Genomic DNA, 14,189 nt, shown 5'->3' with positions numbered 1-14,189 from the left:
AGCTTAACAGCCCGTATACCTAGAAGTGACATACACTGTGTACATCACTGAATGTTGCAAGAGTTACACGTCAAACATACCAGGTAAATTTGTGTTTTATTCATACCTATTCAGTGATCATTTAGTTAGAAGTCGCATGTACATATCAAGCATAAATGCAAAATTTTATGTTGATGCAATTATCTAAGTTGGGTATCGATTGCTGGATGCGCTATTTCAAATGAACGTATCTGCATACTTTATGTAACTATTCTGTAATAATTTAAGCTAAGGGAACCTCTTTACAATATGAAATACCGCACATTTTTTTCTACTTTATCTGCTAAACCAATAATGAACGGTGCCAGAAACCCGGGAGGCGCTTAGGATATAACGGACGTTTCAACACCCTGCATACTAATTGCCAGGTTTACCAGCGGCTGTGTTTAGCCAACAACGCCTTCTTCCTTACGTTTATCCTTAATGTTCCTCATTGTACCTCATTTAATCATTGTCAAATTTCATTCCTTAACTTTGAGGCTACTGTCACCAGGCCCATCTCGGTACTAAGGAGTAAAAATAATACCTAAATTTAGTCACGAAGTTACTGAAAGTGTGCGAGAAATGGATTCCCCGAAGGATATATATATATATATATATATATATATATATATATATATATATATATATATATATATATATATATATATATATATATATATATAATCCTTGCCCAACAACAGCAGCACCACCACCACACACAGGGGACGAGCCATGAGGAACATCAGTTAAAGTATAGTGACAGTCATGCCCAGCAGGTGAGCCAGTCTACCCATCGCCGCCGGTGACTCACACCCTGCCCGTCGCCGCCGTCGTTGAGCGCTCCTCCTCCTCCTCCTCAACTCGACGCCACCCTCCACAAACCTCCAGCCTGTGACGTCACGCTTGGCGGATCTTATTTCCTCTTCATATTTCCCTAGACGTGGGTAGGCGACCAGTAGGGAGGGGAAAAAATGGGAGGAAGAATAAGAGAGCGTAAGACAAGCAGTGGAATGTGACGAGGAGGGTAGGTTAAGAGGTGAGGCGAGGATGTGTTGGGTGGCGTAACCAGCAAGTTCGTTGTCTAGGTAAGTTACCCCGAGCTAAAGTCACGGTCAAGGGCGCGGGTCGGGACGCGGCAGCCGGTTTGATGGTGGTGTTCCATGAGTGATTTTACTGAGGAAATTGTCAGTGTATCCTCGTCTGGCTCCTCCCCGAACTCGGGTCCACTGATTATAATAATATACTGACTGTGATGAGGATGCATGTCATGAATAAGGCTTCAGTGTACCGGGTCTCTAGTTTATGATAATTATTTCTCCTCAGGTAGTTTGATATAATTACCTTTCGGTTTTAATATGATTACTTTATTCTTAATTATGTTACACATAAGACTGTATTAGCACCAGATGTATTCTTAGGTGCGGAAACTTGACCGAATATCTAACAATACACTCCACTGAAGTTCACTAAGGCCATATATATATAAGCCAAGAGAAATAAAAGATATCTGGAATACCAGAAGGTTTTGAAGATATTTCTACTGGTGGTTATCACTTGATGGCTTTTAATAGCCCCTCCCTGGCAGCTGTTAGCCTATAGCCCACACAAACAACCAATCAAGGGATACACAAGAACATACTTTCACACCACATAATTGGATGGACCACCACTTCTCCGCATTACATAAGAGAGAAATTAGCAAGGATTTGCTCTATCACTTACCCCTTACCAACAACGGCTGGGGATTACGTGTGGTACCGCTACTTGACCTATCCAACGGGTGGGTCACTACTCACTCTGGCCAGGCCCCCTACACCTCCATGGTCTTCAGTATGGGTCAGGTTCCCCCTCCCGCACACCCAGGCCCACCCAGCCTCTCCCTTCCCAGTGTAAGTTAACCTCCTCAGGCTCAACTCTGGGCCAATCTAACCTCTGTTTTAACGATCAATGTTATTTCTGTGTTATCCCTTACCTTAAGTTAGTTCTCACACACACACACTGTTAACCTTCTTTATGGTCTTATTCTTTTTTTTTTTTAGAGTTAAATCCCCTAAACGGTGCCCATTTTAAGCCAGGTGCTCTTTTAGAGTTACATTCTGGTCCTGATCCTCCTAGTTGCCCCTTGTTGCATCACGCTAGTCTTCTTCGATGGTTTTTTCCCACTGGCCCAACCCCATTTCGAAGTCCACGTCCCCTCCCCCCTACAGAATAGGCCTAACCCCATTTCGAAGTCCCCCCTACAGAATAAGCCACGCTGTCTCCACTCAGGGCCAACCTACCCCTCCTTTAAGAATGAACACACTGAGCCAATTTTCCACTGCATAAATCCTAACCCAGATTCGCCGCACTTCTGCATGATACTACAAGTCGATGGTTCGTTCGGTTCGACCCGTCGACTGAATAAGCCTTGCGCCATCCCGTATATGAAAGCAGTCCTCCTCCTCGGTGAGGTTAAACCATTTCACTAATCCTTCCTGTTGAGCTTAGTCGTCTCCCAACCATAAATGCCGACTAACAAACCAGTTCCACCTCTAAACCAGTCCCTCCCCCATACACGATACACCTGACGTATTCCCTAAAGTTTTCGCTTAGTTCGCCTGTATCTTAAACGAGCTAAATCTAAGACTCAGGCGATGAGCGGTTCAATAAAGATACTGTTGGTGAGTCTCCCACGAAGGTGTGTAACTGATTCACCGACCATAAAGGTCGTAAATTAGTTATGGTTACTGATGAGTCTGCTCCAGGCAGTGAACGTTTCTCGGAGCGCTTCTTGTAAAGCTCCCCTTTGGGATAACAAACAAATCCCAGATTATACGAAATGTTATATCATATTCAACACCTGTTTTTCAGCTGGTTGGGTGTAATAATCACATCATCAGGAGAGAACACAAGAGAAATATAAGTCAGTTGATATACAACCAACAGACGTAGCTATATCAACTATATATATATATATATATATATATATATATATATATATATATATATATATATATATATACAAATATATCTTTTTAATCCATATCTATCAGGAATATCACGGAACTATGCACCACGGGGGAAAAATATCGACAACACAATGTGGGAAAATATTTACCAGATACTACAAGCAAAAAATAACAGCCAGAGGCTACGAGAAGAAACGTCTAGAGTCTAAGGGAGAACAGGAGAATAAGGAGCTACAATGAATGAAAATTACGATCGAAAAAAATCTTGATAAACTACGGCAGAAACAACGAGTTCAAAGACATGTACTACAGAGATTACAGACACGTGAAATAACAAGCTAAGGCGGCAGATACAAACGCAAAGTTCCTGTGCTATATATACGACACAGTAGACACGAAACAAGAAGAGATAATGATCACACACACCATATCTAAGCCAGAGACAATGAAGAGCCACGCGACATACCTGAACCAGAGTGACTTGCATATGGAGAGGGCATTATCCTACTGCTAGGCTCGGTGGAGCGGGTACCTTTGCTCACCCCCCGGCCAATGGGTCAGCCACGATCCCCCCTCCCCCAACAAACACACACACACACACACACACACACACACACACACACTCACTACTACTACCTTGCATGCAGGTATGCGCAGGGGGGCCGGGAAAGGCGGCAGCAAGGGAGAAAGTTATAGAGATACAGACAAAAGAGCCAGAGAAAGTAATGTTAAGAGAGGGAAAAAAAACAGAGAGAGTAACGGCAGAGAGACAAATAAAAGCAGACAAAAATCAGTGAAAAAAGTGAGACAAATAGAAATATTGATACAGAATATGTGGAAAAAAAATAAATACGAATACAATAACAGGAACTGGAGAGAGTAAAGGAAGAACATAAATAATGTCAAACTGCTTGAAATACACTGAACTCCAGGAGGCAGGCGAGGAACCCGGGACGTGACCATCAAACTCGTAAATAACAAATGAGAGCAAGTGGTGAGCAGCGGGTGGGAGGGGCACTTGGACTAGCGGTGGGGTAACACACGCTCGTCTTTATGCTTAAAATAAATGCCTAAAGATAGATCAAGTACAAGTAATTCTGAGAGCAGCAAAGCAAAATTCAAAATCTAGACTTGTACTTCCATAAGCGTATACGATTTCTAGCTCTGAGTAATCGGCAAGCAACAATGATTAAATCCAACACACACACACGCAATATATATATATATATATATATATATATATATATATATATATATATATATATATATATATATATATATATATTCAGTTATATATTCTGTTTCCTTGCGCTACCTCGCAAACGCGGGAGACAGCGACAAAGTATAATAAAAAAAATAATATTCAGTATCAATTTAATGTAAATACATTAGCCTAAGAGGAGAGAATCAAAAGTTGTTGTTCATAATTTGCCAGAACCTCACTAAAAGGTGTCTTTATCACACAGTACAGACCGTGGCTGGTAATTATAACAAAATGGTCTCGATTTCTGAATCACAGTCTAAATTACTGTTTTTCCCCACCGACTAATGACGGCATTATTTTTCACTACTATTTTTAAAAGAAACAAAAAATACGTGTCAAAAGGAATGTGAGGACATAAATCATCCCTACCCAGATCCAAGAATGTCCCTTCACGGGCTCACAAAATTCTACACAAAAAAATAAAATGAAATCCTCGGTGCAAAGTACCTATATTTCTATACCATTTCACCATTTTCCCCCGGTGTTACGCACCCGTTCAATTGGTCTGGTAAGAATATCCATGTGTAAGTTTATATTACTTAGATAACTGGCGTTCCAGCGCATAATGAGACAAGGTGTGATATCTGGATCTTCTTCATAGTCTACAATCTTTATCTTGCTCACTCCTCACCGCTCCGAGCTTCCAGTAATATTTATAGCCTAGCTTTAACCTCATAAATACAGAGATCGTCTACCTACCTACCTACCTATCTATCACGTATGTAAAATCTGTTCTGTTGAGAATATGTACATAAAAGTTTCCATACTTCACCTTTCTTATATATTTCGCTCCTTCTTAACTTACTTATATCACTTTTTTCCCCCACAAGTTGTGTTCCTAAACTGATTCAGGGTTGGAACACATACAATACCTACCTCAGCCAATTCAGTGGCTCTTTTGGCTTCCATTCCGCCCCTCTTATTAAGTGCAATATCCAGATGTGAGAGAACGCATTCAAAGTGCACATTACTGCCTTTAATTTTTTCTCATTCATGTCCTAATTCATAACAGATGCCAGTAATGTGTTCAAACACTAGACTCCGGCGCTTCAAAGGATGCAAAGCTGCTCTGCTGTCTCATATGCAGCTTTAAACATCTTCACAACCTTGCACAGCGGGAGGAGGCTTTAACGAATGCAGGACCCGGGTGACAGCCAGTGACTGGCTCAACGCATACCACAGCCAGCGACCCCGGCCACCGGCGCGCCGCCCGGGCTCTCAGGAGTCACTATAGCGGGTAATAAGAGGATGCGAGCTGCATCTCGGTCGTTGTTAGTGGTGTTGGGGAATGTCTTATGGAGCAGTTCGTGGCAGAAATGTCCATGCTCTCTCTCTCTCTCTCTCTCTCTCTCTCTCTCTCTCTCTCTCTCTCTCTCTCTCTCTCTCTCTCTCTCTTATCCTACCCACATACGTGCACTGTACGAGACCTACTTGCTACATGAGCCAATCACAAGTATGTATATACCTTGAGATAGATCGATAGACAGACTAGTAGACAGATAGATCGATAGACAGACAGACAGGGAAGAGAGAGAGAGAGAGAGAGAGAGAGAGAGAGAGAGAGAGAGAGAGAGAGAGAGAGAGAGAGAGAGAGAGAGAGAGAATCAACATCACCTTAGGGTCAATGTGACCCTGGCGGCGGTGGATCGCACCACTCCTCCTGCCACCGGGAGGGAAAGGGCAACTCTCCTCCCACCCACCCCCACAACATCATCTACACGCCACTGGGTACCTAGGGCTGGCTGGAGAAGTGGGTGAGGGGTAGGGGGGAGTAAGGTATGTACCTCTGTATGTGATTACCACTACTTGTGTTGTTACGTGGAGAGAGAGAGAGAGAGAGAGAGAGAGAGAGAGAGAGAGAGAGAGAGAGAGAGAGAGAGACAGAGAGAGAGAGAGAGAGAGAGTTAATCTTCCTTCACTGTCTCCTCGCTTGGTCTGTTCCCATCGTACACTCCGCCGTCACAGTTGAGTTATGTCTTTATTCATCGTCTTCGAATGAATCTCTTTTTCTCCTTTAAGTTGATCACTTCCTTCCCCTTTTGTTTCAATAAACGGACCAGTTTGGAAATCGACTAATATTAATCAAATGACGAACATCAAGACGTTTTTTCGTCTTATTCTGGACGAAGCCACTCTTAGAGTACGACCCCTGACTGTCCTTGAACGCGACTGAACGACCCTGGCCTCTGCCCTAACCCTTAGTGGTCAAGGTCAAAGGCCAAGCCATCATACCCAAGGGTCGTACGTTCGTGCTTCAGTGGCCATAACCATCATGCTTAAGGGTCGTAACTCCTGTGCCTAAGGGTCGTAACCCCTGTGCTTAAGGGTCGTACAACTGTGCTCAAGGGTAGTACCAACCAGACTTTCAAATGCCTAGACACAGCTGCAGGCAAGGCTATATATAATGCCTTTACTTACACACCAAAATAACGTCTAAACTTTATACTTTTCTCACATCCTCCCTGGCTACCAGTATCAACCCACCATTTTTGAAAATGTGGCTACTGGTTAGTGCAAGAGAGACAAAAAACGAAAATGCAGTATGGCTGGAGTTCCCAGATGGGTGTGGCCAAAATGCATTAGCGACAGTGTTGCATGAAGATTCACTCTCTATTATATCTTTAGGACCATTCACAATGTAATGGAATTATCACCCTTAAGTCCGCAGTCATGTACAGTAAATTTTTTTTCTGGAAAACTTTCACGAAATGTGTTATCATCAGGAACAGTTTTATATATAGTAAGTGGGGTGTATGTTTTTATGATTATCTTGAACACCCGAAAAAGGTGTTTAAATATTATCTCATTTTTTCTCCCCCGAAAAAGGTGTTTCAATATTATCTCATTTTTTTCCCCCCGCTGATGGTTATAATTTGAAGTTACTGTCTTTAATAACCCTGGCAGTTGAGAAGCATTAAGTTCATATGAACCGATCAATTAAGTGCTCAAGGATCGTATCGTTACTCTCAAGGAACGTAACGCCGTGCTAAAAGATCGTACCGTCGTGCTCAAGGAACGTACTGTCGTGCTGAGTAAATCAAGCACAAATTCATATGCATCTCATCATCGTTTTTTTTCTAAAGACAGATATTCCTTCTCTTGCAGAAAACATTTTTTTTTTTTTTTGTTATCCAAGAAATGAAATGGCTGCCACAGACAAAATTATCAGCAGTACGAGAGTGATGGTGGTAGTGACTGTGCGAGTGAGGTCGGGTTTATGCAAGTCTCCCCCAGCAACAGTAGGCGCGGCACACCTTCCTCCTCCCCTCCCACCCCACCTCCCCCATCTCTCGCCACCACACACCTCAGCGAACACCACCTCACACATCCACTCCCCCTGCTGCACGCACCCTCAACGCACACTAATTCCTTCACGCACCCATTGATCTCCTCCCACTCCTTCAAAGAGGTATTTTCACTGGTGATGTTACTCTCTCACCAGAGGCCAGGTATTAAGTCTGACGCTAGCCTCCCTCCCAGTCAATCTTCACTCGTTGTTCTCCTCGTACTCTCTGCATTCTGCAACTCCCTCCAGTGTCTTCCTTCTTCTGCCAGGCCAGCTCTTGATGCTCTCAATCTACCTCATTCTAGGGCATCCCGCTGGAAGTCTTCTTTATGGGTTCCATTCCAAATACTTCTTGGCATATTTCGTGTTTACCTTTTTTTTGCGTCTACATGGCCATATCATCTTATCTAGTTCTTTCAGTTGTATATTTCAATCTATAAGAGATTTTCATCATCAAATGTTACTTCCAAATCTTTATTTATTACTCATTTGTTAGCTGCTGGTGATCTTCAACGTATATCTTAAACTGCTCAATATATTTAGGAATATTCATAACTTTCGCTTAATTTTACTGACTGCCACACTGTTCCTGTTCCAACAATTTCATCCTGTAAGTCTCTTTCGCTTTTAGTTATGACAGCAAACGACATCAGCGTATGCTTATGTCATCTCTTTCTCTTCTCTTATACATGATTCTCTCGGACATGTTAACCATACACATATGATGAAGAAAATAAGAGGACAGAACTTCCCCTTACCTTACTCTGGTTTGTACTTTGAACCACACATTCCCAGTCTCCCTAGTTTTGACTCTACATCTATCTTTATTACTCATATATATATATATATATATATATATATATATATATATATATATATATATATATATATATATATATATATATATATATATATATATATATAATTCTTCCTGTGGCGCGAGCTTACACGAGTGAGAGAATTTAACGAGTAAAAAATTTGAAATACAAGAGTGTGTGTGTCGTCAGGTTGTAACACTATCAAGTCTAACGAAAAAAAAAAATAGCTCTCACGTAACATGGAAGGGTGGCAAGTGCTCACTACCCTAACCTTGTCAAGAAACAATGAAGTATTGTTTGTCACGCCAGCTGCCACGTACACATTCTTGGAATACCGTTTAAGTCAGTTCTACACACATTCCGTGTACACCATTACGCTCACAGCTGCCGTGGACGTATTCTACGTGTGGGATAAAAAACATACATATGTAATTCGTTACTTCTAGACACAAGTTCAACTCAAGAATATTAAATATGTCTTTTTATATATATATCATGATTGATGTTGCTTCACAGCTCCAAGACATTGCAAAATTTGAAACACATATGTGTAAATACCACGAAATATATCTACTTTGTCCAGCAACACAATGTTGTATTGTTATCACATGTGTAATAATTTTTTTTTTGTCTTCCATTCATTATGATGATCAGTGAAACGATACAAACCGCATCGAGTAAAACAGATAAGATGGAAGTAAAAAAAAAACGTAACGTACCATTATTAAATGAGTTAAGAAAAAAAAATAATATTCAGATTTTCAAATGACTGCCCATGTAATCTGTCATATTTATCACCTGCATAATCTTTAACATCTCGACAGGGATCTTGTGAATCTTCAGAATTCGAAAATGGATTGGAGATCAACTCCCCACATCCCCATTTCTCTTGAACATATGAACCAAAGTGAACAACATACCTAACCTAGCCAACAGGTTGCCCAAGTTCGTCCATCAATGGTTCGCGAAGTTATATCTTAGCTTTCCAGAGATGAACGCTCACTTAAACTCAAGATATATTTACTTACACTTTACCTTGAGCCATAGATCAAAATCTTAGGCATACATGCAACCACAACATCGTGCTCATTAATTCTACCACCAAAATTTAAGAAAAAAAAATCAAAATCTGTGTTACTTCTTCTGGAACATTTAACTCAAAAAAATAAAGAACTTAATATATATTATTTACATAAAACTTAAAACCATAAATCTCGTCTGGACTACAAAACAGGACGCTATGGATAAAGACAAAAAAAAACAAACAAACCGGGCGACGTCACTGGCTGTAAAAACAAAACAAAAAATACAAAATAAAAAATAAAATAAAAAAACTTGAGAAGACTTTGGTCTGTGGGAGGTGTAAGTCCTGACTATCATTATATAAAGAGAATATCATTACTTGTGTAACTGAGCCACACGCCACAATCATACCCCGGTGCTGACGACTCACATTGTAAAAAGATAAATGAATTTCACAGTGAATGGAAATTAAAAGTCTTTATTTTTAACGCCTTGCAAGAGCTGTGTATCGGGCCAGTCATCACAAATTTATGTAACCTACATTGGTACATTATCAATCCACAGCGTTACCACAATGACCAGTGTACACTCTCTCTCTCTCTCTCTCTCTCTCTCTCTCTCTCTCTCTCTCTCTCTCTCTCCCTCCGGAGAAGCTGTGCAGTGAGTGAGCCAGCAATTCTGCGGCTGTCAAGTTTGATTCCTCTGGCCCACGTAGCTCTCTCTCTCTCTCTCCCTTCCTGCCTCACCCACACGCGAGCGAGAACACCCGGTATATTTTACTAAGCCCACGAACACACGACCCTCCCCAATCTCACACATAACCCCAGGACAACACGTAACTCACACAACAACCCGTAACTCTAGATTTTTGCTCTCTCTCTCTCTCTCTCTCTCTCTCTCTCTCTCTCTCTCTCTCTCTCTCTCTCTCTCTCTCTCTCTCTATCTATCTATCTATCTATCTCTTTCTCTCTCTACGGTGTTAAGAGCAAATGTTTAATCCAGCTAGGGATATAATAATCAACCCCCCCAAACAATAACAACAGGCTAATCCTCTAAATTTCATGTCCGTTTAAAGTAGGTTTCTGTTGCATGGTAGGTCGTGACAACAAAGGCTCAACTCAGTCTTCTAATACAAGACGGTAACGACCCTTCGGTACGACGGCCTGACCTTTCAACCGACACTTAACGATCAGGGCAACAGCCAGGTCATCATGTCTAGGGTTTGCTCCGTCGTACTGAAAGGTCGTAGCGTTGTGATTTATTAAGGGTCGTACCGTCGTACTCAAAGGTCGTACCGTTGTGATTAAGGGTCGTACCGTCGTGCTTAAAGGTCATAGTCACGGTGTTAAGTACAGTGATCAAGCAGCGACCATACTTAAGTAGATGTATCTACTTAGAAAACTAAGGGGACAAGAGGATGGGTTACCTCGCCAGGAATACAATTTAGGTTAGTTTACGTTCTTTGCAAGTGTGTGTGTGTGTGTGTGTGTGTGTGTGTGTGTGTGTAAGAGAGGCACAATGTAACTAAACTACGATCTTGGTAAAGCCAAGTTACCCATCAACCGACATTTCGCATATACCACTGTAACTACGAGCAATCATACACCTCCAACAATTCTTCATATACCTTCATATTACGCTCAAGAATTTGGCTGGAGTATGGTTTCGAACCACGGGACCAACACTTGGTTCTTCGTTTTCCAGAATCTTCGCAACTCCAGGAATAGTGCTTTGGTATTATTATCATTATTATTACAACCATCTTATCATTATTATTATTATTATGATTATTATTATTACTATATCATTATCAAATTCATTTTTATTATTATTATTATTATTATTATTATTATTATTACTACTACTATATTATTATTATCATCATAATTCATTATTATTATTATCATTATTATCATTCAATCCTAAGGCCCTTTTTAAGGGGTTCTTATAACTAGGAAGCTGCTTTCCATGGGGTAGGAAGGTCTGCTACGTCTGTCGCCTGAACACGATGATACGTTATCGAAAGTGACTCTTCGCTCGCCGTGTAACCGTTAGCCCCGTTATCTGTATACACCTTAAACAATCTTTAGAAGAACATGCTATCTCTCCTTACAATGAAGTAGAATGGAATGATACTCACGTTCTGGTGGTGTGTCTCTGGTACCTATTCCTCCATGGACCTGGCTAGTCTGAAAATAGTTAAATTCCAGTTATTATTTTACTTGATCATATATATATATATATATATATATATATATATATATATATATATATATATATATATATATATATATATATATATATATTCTTTCTTTCAAACTATTCGCCATTTCCCGCATTAGCGAGGTAGCGTTAAGAACAGAGGACTGGGCCTTTGAGGGAATACCCTCACCTGGCCCAATTCTCTGTTCCTTCTTTTGGAAAATTAAAAAAAAACGAGAGGGGAGGATTTCCAGCCCCCCGCTCCCTCCCCTTTTAGTCGCCTTCTACGACACGCAGGGAATACGTGGGAAGTATTCTTTCTCCCCTATCCCCAGGGAAAATATATATATATATATATATATATATATATATATATATATATATATATATATATATATATATATTCTTCGCACACAGCCTTTAGAATCTTTACAGATAATACTGCTATCATTATAAGTAAGTATATAGAGCAAATTTTCTAGAATACGGAAAATAAAATGGTAGAGTTTTTGTTAACTTTCTTTTTTGACCTTTCCAATCACCACCACCTCAACTATGATCAACCTCAACAATGGAAAGTCCTTAAGTACGCAACACCCGTAAACTGGGTTGATCTGATGTTAGGCTTTCCCTTTGACAAGGTTGAGCGGCGAAACTTCGGGGGGTGGGGAGGTCGAGCAGTCTCCGTGCACCTGCTGCTGCTTCTCTCTCTCTCTCTCTCTCTCTCTCTCTCTCTCTCTCTCTCTCTCTCTCTCTCTCTCTCTCTCTCTCTCTCTCTCTCCCTCCCTCCTACTCTACAACGATGACCCCAACGGCTGCCAGTAATTTCCGCCTTGATGCTTTTGTTGGAGTCGCATGCGATTTTCCTTACTTCAACAGGTGACCAACAGTAATCCTACATTGACGAGTCAACACTGCGTTCTTCCACTTGATTTCAACTCCACTGAATCTTCTCTTGGTCGATGCAAAACTCGTCTCGTCACAAGTTTATAAACTCGGACAGGGTTTCCCCACAAGGGCAAACGCAACCTAGTCCAATTTCATGGTTCTGAAACCTAATATTTCTTCATTTCTATTTCTGTAAACTTCTTTCATGTTCCCCACTGCCTTTGATGGCACTGTAGTTCCAACACTCAACACGATAATCATACTCTGTGTGTCATCGTAACATCTAATCTGCCTCGAAATACCCACATTAAACAATAGTTAAGTATACCCTTGAAGAAGTCTTAAACTTTTTACCTGTCGAAAATTCCTTTCTTCTGAGCAGTTGTTCCAATGACACAAGAGACTGATTCGTACTGCACTCACATCTGGGGAGATTCTAACTCTACACATCTGGCATTGTAGAGTCCAACACAGTCCGATTTACCATCTCTCCCGGTCTGACCTCAAAACTTGACCCACTTACCCGGCACCATAGTTTTCTCTCTATTTTCTTATATACATATTACTCTGGTCTCTGCTCCTGAGAACTGGCTGCTCGTGTGTCCCTACCATCAGCTAGACCATGTAATACTCGGAAAGCTACATTCACATAATTATTTTCAAGCGGTTGTGGTGTTTGTTTCTTGCCTTCCACTTCTAAGATTTAGAACTCTTTACCCTCTTCTACCTTTCTTAACAGCTGCAACGCAACCCAGTTAAACGAGACAGTTCTTTCACTCCCTTCAAAGCCCTTAGATCATTTCTTTCACTTCAGTATCTGGACCTTTGACACCCTACTTAAGCCTGACCTCGTAGATGAAGTTCGTCCGCGACTGGGGCCTTCCTCCATAACAGAAAAAAAGGAATGTGTACATGACCAACTCAACATTGCGTATTGCTCGTGGAAACACGGGATTCAATCTCTCGAGTAAGTTGGGTATGATGGCCTAACCTATTGACCCGACCAATTAAGGTTCAGGTGAAAATGTCGTGCCATCATACCTAAGGGTCGTATATAAGCGTCGTAACGGCCAGCTCTGGGGTCGTTTTGCTTAACACGAGAGTAATCTGCGTACCTTGCAATTCCCACCTCACCTGCCATAAATCAAAAGGCGTTTCTAGAAATACAAGAGAACTCAGCTTCTTGTAAGGCAATAATGTGTTCTACGTGCATACAAACATTGAACTCGCGTCACGTACGAACCAAGGCAGTCTTCTTGCAACATTCTCTCGGCACCTGATAGTATGCAAGCTTAGCTCCTAATTACTTTGATATATATATATATATATATATATATACATCAGACTACTTATCGCATGACAGTATCATACGCTCTTCCTCACCGCACTCTTAAGAAACCCTCTCCTCCCCTAACCCCCAACAAACCCTCCCAAATTCCAGAGTTGCTCCACCAACCCCTCCCTGTGCAGTCAACACTCCCGCGAACCCAACAACAAACCCCCTCCCAAATTCTTCACCTCCCACAGACCCCTTCCGCCCCTCCACTCAATAATCAAGAAAGATATTCATAGCATTATCTCCGGCCACCTGGCCTGACTCACCTTGCACCATTGTGGCAGTAGGTAAAGCTTATCCTTAACTGGCCTTGACCATTGTCTGCTCCATTACTTAACCCATTTATGCGCCATGACACACGACCCTTGCGCACGGCTGCACGACCCTTGGGTATGATGGCATA

At 41.4% G+C, this 14,189-nt stretch overlaps 1 protein-coding gene across 1 annotated transcript in view; it reads right to left on the bottom strand.

Annotated features, from left to right (window-relative positions):
- Positions 1-14,189, bottom strand: part of LOC139767320 (uncharacterized) — a 133,953-nt gene that overhangs the window by 93,055 nt on the left and 26,709 nt on the right. The window contains exon 3 of the mRNA XM_071696604.1: positions 11,501-11,549. The gene's annotated coding sequence lies outside the window, so the exon portion shown is untranslated. The remainder of the gene's footprint in view (positions 1-11,500; positions 11,550-14,189) is intronic.

Source organism: Panulirus ornatus, chromosome 59 (genome assembly GCF_036320965.1).
Source record: "Panulirus ornatus isolate Po-2019 chromosome 59, ASM3632096v1, whole genome shotgun sequence".
Lineage (NCBI taxonomy): Eukaryota > Metazoa > Arthropoda > Malacostraca > Decapoda > Palinuridae > Panulirus > Panulirus ornatus.
This window is presented reverse-complemented; position numbering and strand designations above follow the sequence as displayed.